Below are 18,591 nucleotides of genomic sequence, written 5' to 3' on the forward strand. Positions count from 1 at the left end.
TGGAAAGCATATTACCTATAAGTAAATGATAACCATATTTACAATATATTCCCAAGTTACAATATCTCAAATTTGAATTGGCTTGAATTTCCACTAATTTTTATATATGCTTGACTTTTACATGTATATGAAAAGTCTATACAAGCCCACCCCAGATCCCCACAGGACTCCATGCAGACTTGAGCAATCATATCTGGTCAAAACTGGGCTGAAATAGTGTACTGTCCTCTACTGGATGTCACAATCCATTCAGTGCCCACCAGGCTGTCAAGCTGAGGCAAGTGGCTGCTCTGCCTGCACGACAGGGAGCCCAGATCCATCCCATGGGTTTCCAAGGTGGCCTGGGAGAAAGTGGTCAAGCCCACCCCACATTGTCTGCCACACATAGGGCTAAAGGATGAACTTCCTGGCTTTGCCCTCTCTCGACTCCTCTGAACACTCACATTGTTGTTCCTCTTCTTCAAAACCACTGACATTTTCAGTGTTCTCTACGCACTCCAAAAGAAAAGGATCCTTGACCTGTGAAAGGAAGGGAATAAATGGGACAGGAGAACTTCATGTGAGGTGCTCCAAGCAGAACCTGGAGTCCACTGCAGAAAGCCTGGCAAAGCTTCGGTGACTCATAGCCCAGGTGCTCCAGCTGACCATTAGAGTTTGCTCAGAGTGATTCAGAGGAACAACCTTGGAACACAAACTATAGAGGAGAGAGCACAGCTAAAGAGGAAGACGGTTGGATCATGGGATCACAGGATTTGCATTGCCTAGATGAGAACAGAACCTTCAGGTAGAGACTCATAAGAAGGAAAGAAGCAATGGTAAGAGCTCAAAGTAGAAGCTCAGAAATAGATTTTTTAATAGCCTATAGGGGAAATCAGTGGCTTTTGCAGGAAGGAACTGCTTTTTTGGCTGTTCGAGAGTATATCTTTTCAGTAAACACTGGTAAGGATGAGGTTGACATAGGACAAAGACTTGATCCCTCCCCCTTGATGGAATGGGTAACGCCATCTCCTTGCTCTCTCTCTTGTCATCTACACTCCCTTCTCAAGGCCTAGAATGCTTCTCTGATATAATGAGGAAGATAGACTCTAATTTCTAACATGCTTTCCTGGCCATCCAATCCTACCAATATGATCGGGGAGAATATATGTGACATACTATTCCTCAAAAGGACAGCCATTGTCTCCATGACATTTTCACATCCAGGTCCCTCCACTGCCTGCTTCCTTTCTCCTGAATAATGCCTGTTTTCTTTCTCTGAGTCAAACTCCTCCTGTAATGTTAGTCTGCAATATAATTGGAGGATAGATTAGGAATAGTCTTTCTCCACATAATGAGGTTCTTTATAAATCAGGAATCTTTTCCATGATTCTGGGGATGATTTGATCCCCCAGAAAAAAAACTACAGCCAACTCTATTTTTTACAGAAGCATAAATTTAAAATCCATATTCAAGACTAACATTTCCTATATACAGCAGCCAAACTTGCCCAATCCCAGTGTGTTAAACATTTGATTTTCAATTCATTTGCTACAGTATATAAACAGACCAAGGAGCCATGCTTCCATAAATGAAAATCTCCATGGTCTCCAGGATCCCACAAAGGTGTTTTCACTTGCATTGGCTGTTTTACCATGAAGATATTAACCCAATCTCACTATCTTCCCTTGGCAGGGCCGGAGGAACCAAAATGTGGAGTATAGGAAAAGCATTTTGGCATGGTCTCCAGAACTCTGGGTTTTGTTGTGGTGGGTGATGCCCTCTCTAGATCAACCCTGAGTTGAGGGAACCTGTAACACTAAGGGAGAATAGATCACTAGATCCAATGCCAGTGTCACTTTGACATCAGGATAGATGTGTGCCTCGATGATTCTCAGTACCCTACCCTTGAAGTAAATACACTATGACCTGGGCAACTCCAGTCTGTAACCGCTTATCCTCTGGCCAGCCAGACCAAGGAAAAACATCCCTTGGTGGAATGATTACATTTTTTACCCCTATTTCTAGACCTGGCTCCAGGCTTCATCTTTGACTGCTGGGGCAAGTTCCACTCCTGGAATACAAAATTGTAGTTGACCATAGAGTTCATGGCATGAAATATTAGCATTTTCAGAGAAGTTCAGACCAGAGCCAGGCACTGTAGAATACAGTGTGGAGTCACCCAACACAGGCTCTTGTGAGCTCATCACAAATCTGGAGCCCTGTAGACGCGAAAGACAAGGCAGGCCGGCAGCTCCAGTTTCTTGCTCCTTTGCCTTGCAGCAGACCCTGCTTTACTGAGAGACCCTTTTGATGCATGCAGAAAATCCCAGAATGGACAGGGAATGTACAGAGCAATGATTCAGAGAACTTCTGAGTCCAAAGCAGACCTGAAATGAAGACACTTTGATTTCCCCATAAGATTGCTTCCACAGAATGTACCTAGAGAGATATCCAGGGAGTCCTCTCTTTTTTCAGATGATTGCCAGAGGTGAAGTCTGGGAAAGTAGTCTTACACAAGAGAGAGAAGAGAGAAACCTCTACAGGGTTTCCAGGTTCTGATCACTATGAGTGAAAGAAGGATACTGGGTCTAACTGGAGCCATCCTGGCAATGTGTTGACCACAACCAGCTACAGTAGTTTGAGCCTTGTATTACTTTAGGCGATTCTGGAAAATACTGAATGGACTCCTCACACCAATGCCATATGTCTGAATCATTAGAGATGAAAGACACAAGTTTAGAGCTAACACGACTTGTCCACGTCCCCTTTATCAGTGGGTGAGACAAAGACTTGGAACTATTTCATTACAAGAGATTTCTAAGGTTCCCACAGACCCATGAATAGACTGAGACATGAGGCCACTGTGCTGATGCAAAGACAAGGAACAGAAAGGTCGGGCCAGCTGGAGTAGGAATACACACTGGTGTTTCCTGCCTAGTGTGTGGATCTGAGCATAGCAGTGACCTGGGCCTGCTGCACAGAGAACCCCTCCTCCTGGAGCTGGTCCAAGAGGAGATTTGAGATTCCAGTGGAACAGGAAGGCAGATGTGGTAGAAGCTCCAACACAGCTTCCCACAATCCTCTAGCATTGCTGTGTGAGCACAGAAGGGCACAAGGCATTGCAGGGCACAGGTGACACAAATGCAAAGAAATCTGAGACCTCAGCCTTGGGTAAGGTGTGCAGGGTGACAAAAGCCAAGCTTACATTGCTCCCTCACTTCTCCAGAGTGCTGAGCACACTTGCTAATCCCACAGAAAACAGCTTCAACTCCCCAGCTCTGGCAGTACCCTGTAGTCTAGCACTAGTGGGGAGGAATGGGAAGGAGGAGCAGTTATAAGTACAAAGAACACAGAGGGTGAGGAACTTCTCCTCATCCCCTGGCCCTGCCAGGGAGCTTTGTCTGGAGGCTTGAGATTGTGAGTAAGCAAATCTTGTTCCACCAGGTCTGGTAATAGCCAACTCGGAATCTCTTGTGCATCATTTCCAGAGAGTGCTGCCAAAAAAAAATCCCATGGCTTTGATGTTTGCTGTGGTAAACAAAATACCTAGTCTCCTAGGAAAGATAACCATTTTCTACTACCACGAAAAGAAAAGACAATTACAAAGCCAGAACACTCAGAACCTCTTACTATTTGGTCACTGAAATGTGAGCCAATTAGACTTGTGTACATCTTGTCTTTTTCTTTCTGATTTCATACCATACTTCCTCAGTCTCCAAAGTGGCAGCTGTGACCTGACAGCTCCTGTTGAGTCCTTCCTGGATTATGATCCTATTTCTGACCATCTTCCTTTGATACTGTTGGAGTCATGGATCTTCTATATAAAGTCCTCTTTGGAAACATAAACAGTAAGGTACTTGGAAGTGATGCTCCCGTTGGTCCTGGTGGCACTTGTGGTCAGGGTGGCTCTCACATTGTCTTGCTTATTCCTCTGGGTTCTCACACCCATACTAGATCTGTGGAGTCAGAGCTTTCAACAGAACATTGCAGATGGTTGCATACATACAAGGGGAAGCCCTTGAACTCATCCATATCTACTGGATCTTTTCAGCCCTTATCCCCAATTTCATCTGATTTTAATCAAAGTCCAAATAGGATGGATGTACTTCAACCCAGACGAGTTCAATGAACAGATCCTAGGTCAGATTCAGGTCAGAGGCCCATGAAGGTATTCTCTGAGCATGAGAATGCTCACTGTACTTTGCTGAATAGGAATATCTGCTGCTAACTGAATCCTGTGTTTTGGCTTTCTCAGCACTTAAATATTTCCTAACCCTGGGAGTGAGTTGAGAATACATACGGTTTTCCAGACAATGCCATCTATAGGCAGATAGAAAAGAAAAGATACTATGAGGACCAGCTCATGTCCTGTCCTATGTACACAGGTCTGTTGTATACTATGGTGATATTAGCATAATAAATGGGAGGATCTGGCATTTCAGTGTACACCTGAAATTACAACTTCCTAATTAAGAAGATACAGGGCTAAGTCTGGCTTGGGCAAATGCACCATAAAGTTTGAGAAAGCCCTGGTGATATCAGGTCAGAAGAAAAGTTTTACTATGAAAAGGGAACATAAACATAGTGATGTCATTTCCATTTAAAGATAGTATAGGCCGGAGTGTGGCCTCATGGTAGAGTGCTTGTATAGCATGTACAAAGCCCTGGGTTTGATTACTCAGTACCCCATACACAGAAAAAGCCCAAGTGGTTCTTTGGCTCAAGTGGTAGACATCTAGCCTTGAGAAAGTTCAAGGACAGTGCCCAGGCCCCAAGTTCAAGCCCTAGGACTGGCAAAAAAAAAAGAAGACAAAAGATACTATAAGGAACATTATGTATCAGTACAGAATAACACTGCTGATATATGAAAATCCTCTGTTTGGAGAGAATCTATATACTGAAGCGTAATTCCTTACAAAGCATAAATCGAAGATCAACAAAATAAATACCAGGAAATGGATACTTTAAAGGAGTAGGCAAGAATCAAAGGGAAAGAAGTAAAAAGGAGGCGGAAATACAGTCAAAATTCAATGCATATCCTACAAAATTAAGAAAAAGTGAGAAAAGAAGGGTTGGGAGAGAGAGGTGACAATATTCAAAGGACAACACTGACCAAGGTACATTTTACTTAGAAACTGCTTTGTTGAAAGCCAACTATTAAAAGCCAACTATTGCAATGATGAAAAAGAACAAATATTTTTTTTAAAAAACTAACTAAATGTAAACAATTATAGCTGTAACTATTTACAATGAGACAGGACCAAGAATTCAGGACTCTTATCTTCACACGATTCAGTGAGGAACTTACAACATTGACTTAAAGCAAGGCAAGTGGAGAAGAGACAGCGCAAAGGGAGTGGGAGGCAGCTGAGGAGGGTGTGGAGATTCACAAGTTCCTCAGAGTTGGAAGATGATCTTGATCCCAGAAAATCCTGTCTGTTGCTCAGTCCTGAAGTGCTTTCTATGGAAGGATCATGTGAGAAAACTGTCATGGGCCACATCTTAGCAGCATGTAGATGCTATTGTTGTGTTGATGGATGTAATTGGAGGAAATTATATTCTTGGTCTATGGACATGAATTTGAGTCCTCATCAGTTGAGTCTGCTGAGGAGAGTGACATCTGCTGACACAGAATGGAGACATGGCACTGCCCTATCATCCCTGCTTTATAACTGACTCATTCTGTGACCTCCTGGTTAAATATGAACAGCTTCTTGGATTAGACTTATTTTTTGCACATATAATTATTATCTATCCAGCACCACCAACAAACGTGGACTGGACCATGCCTTGCAAATCAAAGAAATTTACTGGAACCTATTGTATATTTTAATGGTCAAATCATGCATATACAAGAGTTTCAGTTCGGCCCCCACTACCAAGGTAAGCTAAAAGAAAGCAATGTCAAGACCGTAAAAGAAGGTGTAATTGGCTAAAGACATAAATACCAAACTAAAAACACATTAAAAAATCAAATTTTTGTGCAGACAAATAGCTACAGAAAAATGAGTTCATGTGGAAGAAACCAATAGAAGAAAACTACAAAGAAGTAGTTGATAAAGAATAGGATATAAACAGATACAAAAAGGCTGGGCACTTGTGGCTCATGCCTGTAATCTCAGCTACTTAAGAGTCTGAGATCTGAGGATTATGGTTCAATGCCAGCCTAGGCATGAAAGTTCCTGAGACTCTTATCTCCAATTAACCATAAGAAACCCAGAAGTGGCACTGAGGCTCAATGTGGTAAAGCAGGAGTCTTGAGCTGAAGAGCGTAGGGACAGCGCCCAGGCCCAGAGTTCAAGCCCCACAATTGACTTTTAAAAAAGAGAGAGACAGAGAGACATAAATAGGAAATCAATTACATTCTCACTGGCTTTCTCTATCTCCACATCTTCAGTATCACTGGACGAAACTTCTGCATGCACCTCAGCCATGACAGTGATGGTGTGATCTGGAGAAAGGAGGATAAAATGAATACCCTGGAGAATACTTGGACTCCTGTTCCTCCTGGGGTCACACAGAAGAAACTCAGAACTCAGTGTTGCCTCATACACGGGCTCCTGTCTCCAGACTTCAGTTATGTTGTACTGGAAGGAAGAAAATGTCCAGATCTTCAGATTCTTTTTGAGCCCAAATTCTGCAACTGTATGAGAAACTGGTGCCTGGGCAACGTTGCTCAAAGAAGCAATGGCTTCATGAATTTGTTCACATAAGGAAAACCTCTCTCTGGCAAACATGCACAAATACACTCATACTTTTCTTTTTCCCTCATATAATTTCTGACAATTATCTTTCTCCTTATGATCCTTACCATCATAGGTTTCTCATACAGAAAACTTTGGATGAAAGATGAAGAATATAATATTGTCCTGTTTACTCAGATTCATAATGACCTAGATGCCTGACATTGGACAGGGTTCCTGTGTGATCATATGGAATGGAATTATAGTTAACCTGTATGTAGCATGATTTGTTTAGGTGTAGAGTGAGGACAATGTCTTTGGAGACATTAGCTTTTCACTGCAGTCCCATAGCTGATCCCAGGGGTTATAACAAGTCCTCTGAATGTGGGATTTGGATGAAGGATGGAGGGAACAATAGAGAACACACTGCTTATCTTTCCACTTGGGATGAACCAAGAGTGTACGGGAAGCAGATAGGAACGTTCTGAATCTCATTCCACTTGGCAGTGCCTTTTCAAAAAGGAGGACACAGGAGAACAGGATGGAAAATGTTCTTATGAGGCTTAACATTTCAATAAATGAGCCAGCTACTGGCAGAAGTGATGAGAACTCTCTTTCCATGTGGACCCAGTGCCTGGGAGCCAGGCCTATTCCACTAGATTCCTTCAAGCCTTGGTCAGCAACCCAAGACTTGAACTTCAAATGATGGGATGTCTGTCAAAAGTAGAATCTAAACTTGTGGAGACTATTGTTTTAAAATACTAGACACAATGAAACTGCATGCCCAGTATTGGAAATTATGCTACACTGTTACCCGGATGTTACTAAAGCATGAAGAGAATATATATATTCCTTGGCCTTTGTATTCTCTGTTCCTCTATTTGGTCTCCAGAACGAAAGCATAACCTCAATGTCCCAGGAAGCTTTAACATTGAATCTTCAATCAAGAGGTTTCCTTCCTGCAGGGTCTTCCTCTTCACTAGTTGAATCATATCACTTCATATTCCACACTTTGGAGACACAAACAATGCCAAGAAATTTATTGGCGTAGCTCTGTCATTCCCTCTGCATCAGACTAGGTTGTGGTATGCACTCTGTATTGTTTGGTCATACTCTGGAGGCTGGTTTCTCAGTGTGGTGATGTTGAAAGATGTAAAATTTTTCAAAGGTAGGGCATCCTAAAGATGAAAGTTCATTTCAGTAAACCAGTCTAAGGATGATTTAAGTAGGTACTCGGGTCCTGTGTTGCCCCATGAGTTTTTGTGTATTCTAAATGCAAACCAAACCTCTGAATATCTGAGGGTTTCTCACATTCATGTAATCTCTCGAGATCCACAAATAGATATTGTGGAGGAATCTGGAGTCTGACTGGCTGTCCACAGAAGAGACAAAACTTTTTTACCCTTCTTACTATCCAGATCACTTGTATTTGTCATTGTCATTTCAACAACTTCCTATTTCCCCCTGTATTGACAAAAAGGACTTGTGAGAATGACACTGTTCTGTGTTGTGTGCACAGGTCTGTTCCTTTAGCAACACTGGAAAGCAGGTAAGAAACTGACCAAGAGAATCTGAAAGTTAACAGTAAAAGCACTGCTACCAATAAACACGCGTCTTTCATATTCTACCCTAACTGAAGGCCTTTTTTTCTCAAATATAAAATTTTTACTAAAGAGGAAAAAAATGATATACTGAACAAGGGTCATTGTGACAGGAATTGTTATTTTGGTCTAAAATCAGTTCTCAGAAAATAACTCACTTCAAATTCATGAATGTTATAACGTGTGTTTATGTGATCATATTGTAATTTGCTGGGAAATGAAAAGGTAATGCTGTATTTCACACCAACACAGGAAGTCTTTCTTCTGCTTTTGTTCGGTTTTCCTCATTTGTCCTGGGCTAAGGAAGTGAATCAATTGAGATCCCAGAGACAAGTAAGATGACACAGATTGACTAAGGACAGTATTGCTTGGGATTTCTCAGGATCATTAGTTGGTGTGGGCATGGGTTAAGAATAGACAGGAAAGTAAATGGGTAGCAGAGAAATGATAATTCTGAAAAAACTTTTAACTTCCCAGTTAAAATAAACCTTGTGAATTTGTAATGGTTACATCATTTATGAACACCAAGGTGCATGCTTGGCTTCAATGATCACCACAAAGTTGGAATCAGTGTGTTCTGAACAAAAATAGGCAAGAACGTCTAACTTTTTCCAACACTTAAGTGTTCTAAACCTGTGAGTGAGTTAAGAATATATACAATTTCGTGGACTGTGGATTCTACCTGCACTAAGAGGAGAGAAGATATTAGGAGGAGCTGGTCACATGCAGGTCAACAGTTTACTATGGTGACATTAGAAAACTAAATGAGATTAACCAGTGTTCAGCACTCGCCTGAAAAACAAAGGCTTACAAAAGAACCATAATTATGAAGATCAGAGACCTAGTTTGGCTTGGGCAAATGTAATATAAGGAAAATCAGCTCATATAAGAAAATCTACTAATGTGACTGAAATAGCGTAGTACTTTCCTAGGAAATAGCAAGTCTTGGGTTCAAATCTATGCTATGCCAAGAAGAAATTTTAAAAATAATAATGACTAAAACCCACATGAGACAGCAGGATTTAGAATATAATATAGCCAGCTGCTAAGTGTGTTGTCATTCCTCCTGCTCAAAATATAGTTACTAACTATACCTGTCTGCAGCCAGGGACACTTGGTCTCATACATATTCTCAAAAAACAAAACAGCTTCTCCGGGAAGACACCAAATGGCGGATGTGCAGCACAGCAGGAGGGCCCGGAGGCCCAGGTGGCTCAGGCCTGGGAGGCCATTCCAAGGAGGTTTCGGTAGCGGTCTCTGGGGCCGAGGTTGCGGTCATGGAGGCAAGGCCAAAGACAAGGAATGGATCCCCGTCACCAAACTGGACCACCTGGTTCAGGACACGAAGATCAAGTCTTTGGAGGAGATCTATCTTTTCTGCTTTCCCATCCAGGAGTCTGAGATCATCGACTTCTTCCTGGGGGCGTCTCTCAAGGACGAGGTGTTGAAAATCATGCCTGTGCAGAAGCAGACCCGTGCTGGCCAGCGCACCAGGTTCAAGGCATTTGTGGCCATTGGCAACTACAATGGCCATGTAGGCCTGGGTGTGAAATGATCCAAGGGGGTTGCCACTGCCATCCGAGGGGCCATCATCCTGGCCAAGCTCTCCATTGTCCCCGTGCGGAGTGGCTACTGGGGGAACAAGATTGGCAAGCCTCACACTGTCCCATGCAAGGTGACAGGCCGCTGTGGCTCTGTGCTGGTGCGTCTCCCGCCTGTCCCCAGAGGTACAGGGATTGTTTCAGCTCCGGTACCCAAGAAGCTGCTGATGATGGCTGGTATCCATTACTGCTACACCTCAGCTAAGAGCTGTACTGCCACCCTGGGCAACTTTGCCAAGGCCACCTTTGATGCCATCTCCAAGACCTACAGTTACCTGACACCTGACCTCTGGAAAGACACAGTCTTCACCAAATCTCCTTATCAGGAATTCACTGACCACCTTGTGAAAATCCACACCCAGAGTCTCTGTGCAGAGGACCCAAGCTCCAGCTGTGGCCACAATATAAGATTTTATACAAAAATAATAAAGTGAATCAAGCTTAAAAAAAACACAGGGGAATTACTATTTCAAAGAATAACACAAATTCAACCTTAAATGTATTTTTCAGGAAGAGATTATATTTAGTGTTCAGACTCAAGTCGGTATCATGTGGTACATGTGAAACACTTTTTAAATCATTATGACAAAAGTGCTTGCTACCTAGCAGTTGCAAATGGGTGCTATCCTGTATCTGTACCATTGGGAAACAGTCACTGGAATCATGAAATTGATCACTCCTGACATTTTCCCACAGTGGAAATTATATATGACTTCTATAGTAAACACAAGAATTAAGCTTGATTACACATAGTAATTCATTTTTCACCCTGTGGCCTCAGTTCTGTGAGTATGCACAGAATCCTGTGTTGACTCAGTAACTCTTAGTATTTTATCATGGATAGGAAAGTATGCTAGATCCATACTCAAACTTCTCCATCTCACCTGCCATGACTTCCCAGCTTCTTAACTTAGCTGGCATTTTTTTGTGCTTTTGGAAATTGCATTAATTTTCCTTAAAGGTTTGTTTCTTTAAAATAGCCTTTGAAATGTTAAAAAAAAAGTTAATAACATTTGTATTTGAGACTAAAAGGAACAACTCTACCTCAACAACATTTTGGTCTTCCTCTTCTGAGTAATCACATGGCACTACCACCATGATGATCTTCGTAGAATCTAGTGAGAAACTGTGACTGTCAGTACCTTGGCACTGCTGCAGGACAACTCAGAGAACTTCATTTGTATGGACACACAGGGCTTGTGGGGATGGAGGTGGATGACGTAGTTTCTGTTAGAATATGCTCCTTAGTAGATAAAAGAAAAAAAGGAAAGGAGTGGAACAACAATGATTTTTTAAAAAACCAGAAACAAAAATAAAATGGCAATGAAAAAGAACTGAATACACTATTGTGGTGAAACATTTAAACATACCTTTGTGAGTTCTAGAGAAACTTTGAGGAATCAACTAAGGAAGGCTAGAACTGACTTACCTATGTTGTATACCAAGTGTTGTCCTGAAAATACACAATAAAAGCCAGGTGCTAGTGACTCATGCCTATAATCCTGACTACTCAGGTTAGATCTGAGAATAACAGTTTGAAGTCAACCTGGGCAGAAAAGTGCCCCTGAGACTATTATCTCCAGTTAGTCATCAAAAAAAAAAATCGCCCAGAAGTGGCATTATGGTTTGCGTGGGAGAGCACTAGTCTTGGGCACAAGGAAGTTCAGGCACAGTCCCCAGGCCCTGAGTCCAAGTCCCATAATTTAAAAAAAATAAACTGAAACTCTAATGGCAGAACCTGTACAGTAGATGATTTTGGACTCATTACAGATGAAGTCAATCAACCTAAGGTTCACTGGAGATATACATAACCTCTCCTATGAATAGGCTGTAGCAGACTAAGAAAAGATAGCCATGAGATTCTGAAACCAAAGTGCCTTGTTGGAATCCAGTAAGGTGGCAGTATTCCATATAACAATTAATATTGAATTGATAATCAATTGTTAATATTAACATTTATTACATTATTAAAACTATTACTAGCTGGGTGTGGTGGCTCACACCTGTAATCCCAGCTACTCAAGAAGCTAAGGGGGCCGGGAGTTTGGCCTAGTGGTTAAAGTGCTTGCCTAGCATGCATGAAGACCCGGGTTTGATTCCTCGGTACCACATACATAGAAAAAAAAAGCCGGAAGTGGTGCTGAGGCTCAAGTGGTAGAGCTCTAACCTTGAGAAAGTCCAAGGACAGTGCTCAGGCCCTGAGCTCAAGCCCAGGACTGGCAAAAAAAAAAAGAAGCTAAGATCTGAGGATCATGGTTCAAAGCCAGCCCCAGCAGGAAAGTCTATGAGACTCATCTCTAATTAACCACCAGAAAACCGCAAGTGATGCTGTGGCTCAAGGAGCAGAGCGCTAGCCTTGAGTTGAAGAGCACAGGGGCAGCATCCAGGCTCAGAGTTCAAGCCCCATGACCAAAAAAAAAACCTATTACTATTTAATGTTATTGACTCAATATTATCACTCATATAGTTGAAAGTTATGGTAAATTATTTATTATTAATCATTACCAATAAACACACAAATTCCAGAATCTTGGAAGAGTCAAGCATGTCCTACCAAAGTATGATTTAGGATGTTCCTCCCTCTAAACTCTTGAGAGAATACATTTTTCTTTAACAATCTATTTGTCAGTCATGAGAGCAATTCAAAATAAGTACTGTACCAACTAGGCTTAACTATGATTTGTGCAGCACTTCACTTAACAATAAAACAACTGGAATATTGTTTTGTCTTCAGATGATATGACACACTCATCAAGGTAGACCCATTGTCTCTATATAATATAACTTGGCATATTTCAAAAAAAATACAAATGTAGTACAAAAATGAGAAGTATAGGGGCCGGGAGTTTGGCCTAGTGGTAGAGTGCTTGCCTAGCATGCACGACGACCCAGGTTCGATTCCTCGGTAGAAACATACATAGGAAAAAGCTGGAAGTGGTGCTGAGGCTCAAGTGGTAGAGCTCTAGCCTTGAGAAAGTCCAAGGACAGTGCTCAGGCCCTGAGCTCAGGCCTAGGACTGGCAAAAAAAAAAGAAGTATAAAACCCTGAAAAAATGGAAGAAGACACCAGTATGGAAAGGAAGGCCCCTCATGTCATAGACTGGCTGAATTACTACCATGAATATGGCCATCCTACCAGAGTCAAGCTGCACATCCAATACAGTGTTCAGCTAAGTGGTATTCTTCACAGACATAACAGAGAAATTCTAAAATTGATATGGAAACAGAAAAGATACCCAAGACCTAAAGTAATTCCCCTCCACAAAAAAAAATGTTGGAAATATGAAAATATTTATGACTGGAAGCATGGCTAAAGTGGTACAGGACCTGTCTAGGAAGATACCCTAAATTCAATTTCCAGTACTACAAAAACACGATTTTTTTTCAACAAATGATATAGAGAAAACAGTTTATATGTAGGAGACTGAAATGAAAAACCTTATCACTCGTGTATACAAAAATGAATTCCAAATGGATCCAAGATCTAAATTTAAGACATCAAGACATTTAAACCTCTACAGTAAAATATATAGAAAATTGTAGAACATGTAAACCTAAGATCTCAGTTGGGATCTAGAAAATAAAAACAAGTATTGACAAGTAGCATCAACTTAAAAGTTCCTGCAAATTGAGAAACTATTACCATCTTGAAAAATTCTTAATGTATAAAATTTTATATTGTAAGTGGATCTTCATTGTATGAGTTTAAATTGGCACACATTAAAATTATAGAAGAGTATAGCCTAACACAGTTAGTTTTTTGTTTTTGTTATTTTTTGCAATCTAAGACTCATTATTCTAGAATCGTCACTGATACATGACTGAATTTCCCTAATACCTTCATTTGGCTCTTACTCAGGGTCCCTACGGTTAGGTGACCAGAGACAATTATTTTTATTGTTGTTGTTTTGTTTTTTGTTTTTGTCCATCATAAGACATCAACTCTGGGCCTGGACATTGTCCCTGAGCATTCAGCTGAAAGGCTAGATCTCTACCTCCATAAGCCACAGCACCACTACTGGTTTTCTGGTGGTTAATTGGAGATGAGTCTCACAGACTTTCATGCCCGGGCTGGCTTTGAACCATGATCTCAGATCTCAGCCTCCTGAGAAGTCAGGATTACAGGCATGAGCCACCAGTGCCCAGCTTCAAGGACAATTCTTTTTCCATTATATTCTGGATAATTTGATAATGATCTTGACCTCATATGTGGGGATTCCTCACAGCAGCAACAACCTGTCAAATGTATTACAATAGATTCAGGGGTTGACCATCTTTCTGACAGAGGCTCAGAGGTTAATAATTATTTATTTACATTAGAACATTGTTTTTACTCCTAATAATTGCAGATATGCTGGGGTACAGTGAGATATTAGAGCACATGTGCGCATTGTACATCAATAGCATATCTAACACTTTAAGCATTTGCCTTCTCTTGTGCTGAGGACAAAAGGGATGGTTCTGAATAACATGAACAGTGAAATTAACCAGGTGCAAATGCAATACTACAGGACCTCTCTCATAGTGCGGAGCTCAGAACAAGGACATTAAAGAAGCTGAGTCTAGATCTACTGTTACTTAGGAAGAAGACAGAAGAATAAATTTTGGTGTTTGAGTGCCCAATTGGTGACAATAGTTAAGAAATATGCACAGATGTCTCAATAGATGGCAGAAAAATTAAGAAAGTTCCTGCCAGTCTTCATCACTGGCCAAGATAAGCATACCATTAGGCAGATTTTCCAGTGAGAAATGTAGGCAATATTTTTTTCTGGCATGAGTCATGTACAAAGTCAGAAAAGGGAATTCAAGCAATATGGATAATGTGAATCTATATTACTCTTATCAGGTAGAAATGACTCAACAAAGGCAAACTCTTTAGGGGAAGGTCTCAATAGTACCATAAAGTTTCTGATCATCAAGTATCTACAAGAATCTGATAGATCCATGACAATGTTTGAAAAAAGCTGGATCCAGGGAAGTAGCTGATATCATGGTCCTCATGACAAAAATCTCATTGTCTATCACCTCACAGCAACCCAAAGTGTAAGACAAACAAGAGATATAACCAGCACTTTAACATTCTCTGAAGGAGAGTTTAGGGATTTGAAATGACTGTGTCAGAGTCAGGATACTGATGAGTACTGCATTCTGGGAAGGAATGTGGTTGGTTTCCTAAAAAAGACATTGCTGATAACTCAAGTCCCCTAGATGATGCCTTTGAAACTTAAACCCAGACTTCTCCATATCTAAAAAGAATTTCTTCAGGAAATCTAATAGCCTGAAAGTCATTACACTGAGACAAGAGAAGAGCTCAAGTCCTAAACATCCTCTTCCTCCTGGATTTCTATTGCTGGCCCCAAACAAGGTATTTTCTTCTAAACAGGGACCTATGATGTGTATCAAGAAGTGCACACCAATGGTCTTCCACCATCATGCTATCATCACTGTCAATGCTTCTCAGGGAACCCCTTCTGGTGAACAGATGACCACCCCACGTGTCCTGTGGTCTACTTGACACACAAGATATTGCTGAGCTGTTCATTCCTAAGCAACTGCCACCTTAAGAGGCGCACCACAAATGAACCTGCCTTGACCATGTCTGAAGGAGCACTTAAGTATACTTCATAGTTCATCTGTCACACTGGCCTGGTCTTTCAAGTGTTCAGGAAACTGATATGCATCCATGTCAGCTGACAACTGATGACAGTAGCAAAGGCCTGGGAAAAATGTGTTAGGCTGCCCAAACTCTAAGAATACATCCTGCTCCTCCTGTCCTTCCACATTAAAAATCCAGGCTCGTAGCTGTGGTAAAGACACTTATCTGTCTGAAAGGGATAGCAACTCTTGCCAGTGACTGCACACAGGGCCTCCTCTATGGCCTACTGAGGCCTCTGTCTCTTCTATTACCAAGTGTTAACTACACCGACCTGTGGGCAGTGTCTCTTGTCACTACCTTTCCAGGTGCCCCTTCAATGCAGGCATCCTGTCTTCGAGAGGCACTCATCATCTCAGCCAAAATCAGTTTATCTAAGAATGGTGAAAGTAACTACTCTGACCCTGGATTTGGAAACTTTTTACTTTTTGGTGGTCTAGGGGTTTGAACTCAGAACCTCAGGTTTGCTAGGGAGGTACTATGCTACTGGAGCCATACCATAAGCCACTTTTGCATTGATATTGTTGATTTATTTATTTATTCATTTATTCATTTGTCAGTCATGGGGATTAAACTCAGGGTCTGGGTACTATTCCTGAATTTTTGTGCTCAAGGCTAACACTCTACCACTCTGAGGGGCAGCCACCAACTTCCTGTTTTCTGGTGGTTACCTGGAGATGAGTCTTACGGACGTTTTCCCCAGGTTGGCATTTAACTATGATCCACAGATCTCAGACTACTGAGTAGCTAGGATTGTAGACATGAGACACCATATCCTGGTTTACACTGGTTATTTTTGAGACAGGTTTTCTCTTACACATGAGTTGGCCTAGACTGTGATCCTCCTGTTTATTGCTAGTTTTGTTACTGAGATCACAAGCATGCAACTTTGTACCCAAAGTTTCCAGATAGACTTTAATATGTGGCTGGCCATGAGACATACTCAAGTCTATCTCCCAAGGAGCTAATATTTATAGGCATGACTCACTTAATCCTGCTAAAATTTGGATTTTGACACTGGCATTCAGAAGAATGTGAGCAGTGATTCTCCTTTCATGGACTATCTCCTGCTAACTTGGTTATCAGTGTTCTCTTGATCTGATGGAAGCAGTATGGATGTGCTCTCTCGTGTCTATTCTCCAACAGTGTCTTCAACATTGATTTTAGGAAATGTACATTTTTATAAATTTAGGAGATTTTTCAGGCAAGTACTTTTGAGGAAAAAATCAAAAATCGAAATTGGTTAATAATATGAAAGTATGAAACATTTAAGAATCAGTAGAGAACTTGGTATTGGAGTTAATGGAAAAGCATTAAGTACACTTGAACTGGACCATTCCAAGAATCAGCACTGAGGAAGTCAGTATTTACATACCTCTGCAGCAGCAGTTAAAGTTTTCCATCTCAGGGCAGTGTAGGTATCACCCTGAGCTCATCCCAAGTGCCTCAGCTATGAACCACTCTGGTGAGTGACAGCTGGATGGGAAGACAGGATGTACATCACACATCACCATGGTGACCGGGCATCAAGGATGCGCACAGTGAGCACCTACTGCTCAACATTTGACAATTGGACAGTACATGTTTTGTTTCAGAACTGAATCTCAGACCCATAGGTTACTATTCTATGGATCCAAAATTGTGCTAAAACAAACAAAAAATAAAACAATCTATACATCAAATGAAGCGTTCTTTACAAGAGTGCCATTCAGAGTACCATATTTCAGAAATTCTTTTTATTTTTTTATTGTTGGGGTGATATACAGAGGGGTTACAGTTAATATTCATCAGGTACTGGGTACATTACTTCTTGAACATTGATACCCCTTCCCATGTTTTTCTCCCAATTTCCCTCCCCTCACTCCCTCCCACTCATCTTTTTTCCTCTTCCTGTCCCTATTTCAAATATACAAATAAACATATATATAATATACCAGGTATCACATTCAGATACAGTTATAACATGAGATAAACCTTAAGGGGAAAAAAGAGAAAATAGCTTCATTTCGTACATTAAAAACAATCACAAAGATAAACCTCTTGTTTCCATATCCTAAAGTTCATTTCCCTTAGCCTCATCCTATATAGCCAAATGTACATAGCTTTTGAGCTATTATGATCCTCTGCTAGGAGAATCCTAGCTATATATTGTTACAAATGAGGGAAACCATGGAGCCTATGTTTCTTTGGGTCTGGCTTACTTCACTTAATATGTTTTCCAAGTCTTTCCATTTCCTTGCAATGGGGCAATGTCATTTTTTCTGATGGCAGCATAGAATTCCATAGTATATTTATACCACATCTTCATGATCCATTCATCTACTGAGTGGCATCTGGGTTGGTTCTATATCTTAGCTATGGTAAATAATGCTGCAGTGAACATGGTTGTGCTCATAGGTTTAGTACGACTTTGTGGACATTTGGGTAAATACCCAGGAGTGGGACTGTTTGATCATAGGGGAGCTCTAGGTTTAGCTTTTTGAGGAACCTCCAAACTGCTTTCCAGAGTGGTTGAACAAATTTACACTCCCACTGTTGGGGCCTAGCCTCCATCTCTGAGGCCTGATTCTGGCTCAGCTGCAATTAAAGGGCTTTGTCCAGGCATTTGGTCTTTGCATACCTCTCTTAAGGCTGTGTACTGACTCGATTGAACCCCCCGCAGTTTCGCGGGTCTCGCAGCAGCTCAAGTCTTGCGCGCTTTCCTGCACCTGTCCTGCCCACTACCTGAAAGCCCCACCCAGACCCTTAGTGGTAGCACAGGGGCCCTCTTCCTATTGGCTAGCTTCCCAGTGCCCACCTTCTCCTACCCTAACAGTATATAACTAATTGTCGGACGCAATAAAGAAGGAGAGCATCAGAGAGAACGAGAGATCAGCAGAGATCAGCAGAGAGATCTGATGCGCTTTCATGGTTAACACTGCTTCTGACTCAGCGTGGTTTTTTCTTCCCCGGTGATTGGGGGAGGGCTGGGTCTTCGACACTTACCATCTCGCTCGGCTCCCGGGGGACTACAGGCTGGCCCTGTGTGTCCCTCCCCGCTCCCGTGTTGCTGCCCCAGAGAGGAGTGTAGTAGTC

General features: G+C 41.5%; 1 pseudogene; it reads left to right on the plus strand.

The window, feature by feature from the left end:
- On the plus strand, window positions 1–10,272 carry LOC150045253 (small ribosomal subunit protein uS5 pseudogene; annotated as a pseudogene).
- Window positions 10,273–18,591: the final 8,319 nt, after the last annotated feature.

This window comes from Megascapheus bottae, chromosome 28 (genome assembly GCF_031878675.1).
Source record: "Megascapheus bottae isolate mThoBot1 chromosome 28, mThoBot2.hap1, whole genome shotgun sequence".
In the NCBI taxonomy this organism is placed as follows: Eukaryota; Metazoa; Chordata; class Mammalia; order Rodentia; family Geomyidae; genus Megascapheus; species Megascapheus bottae.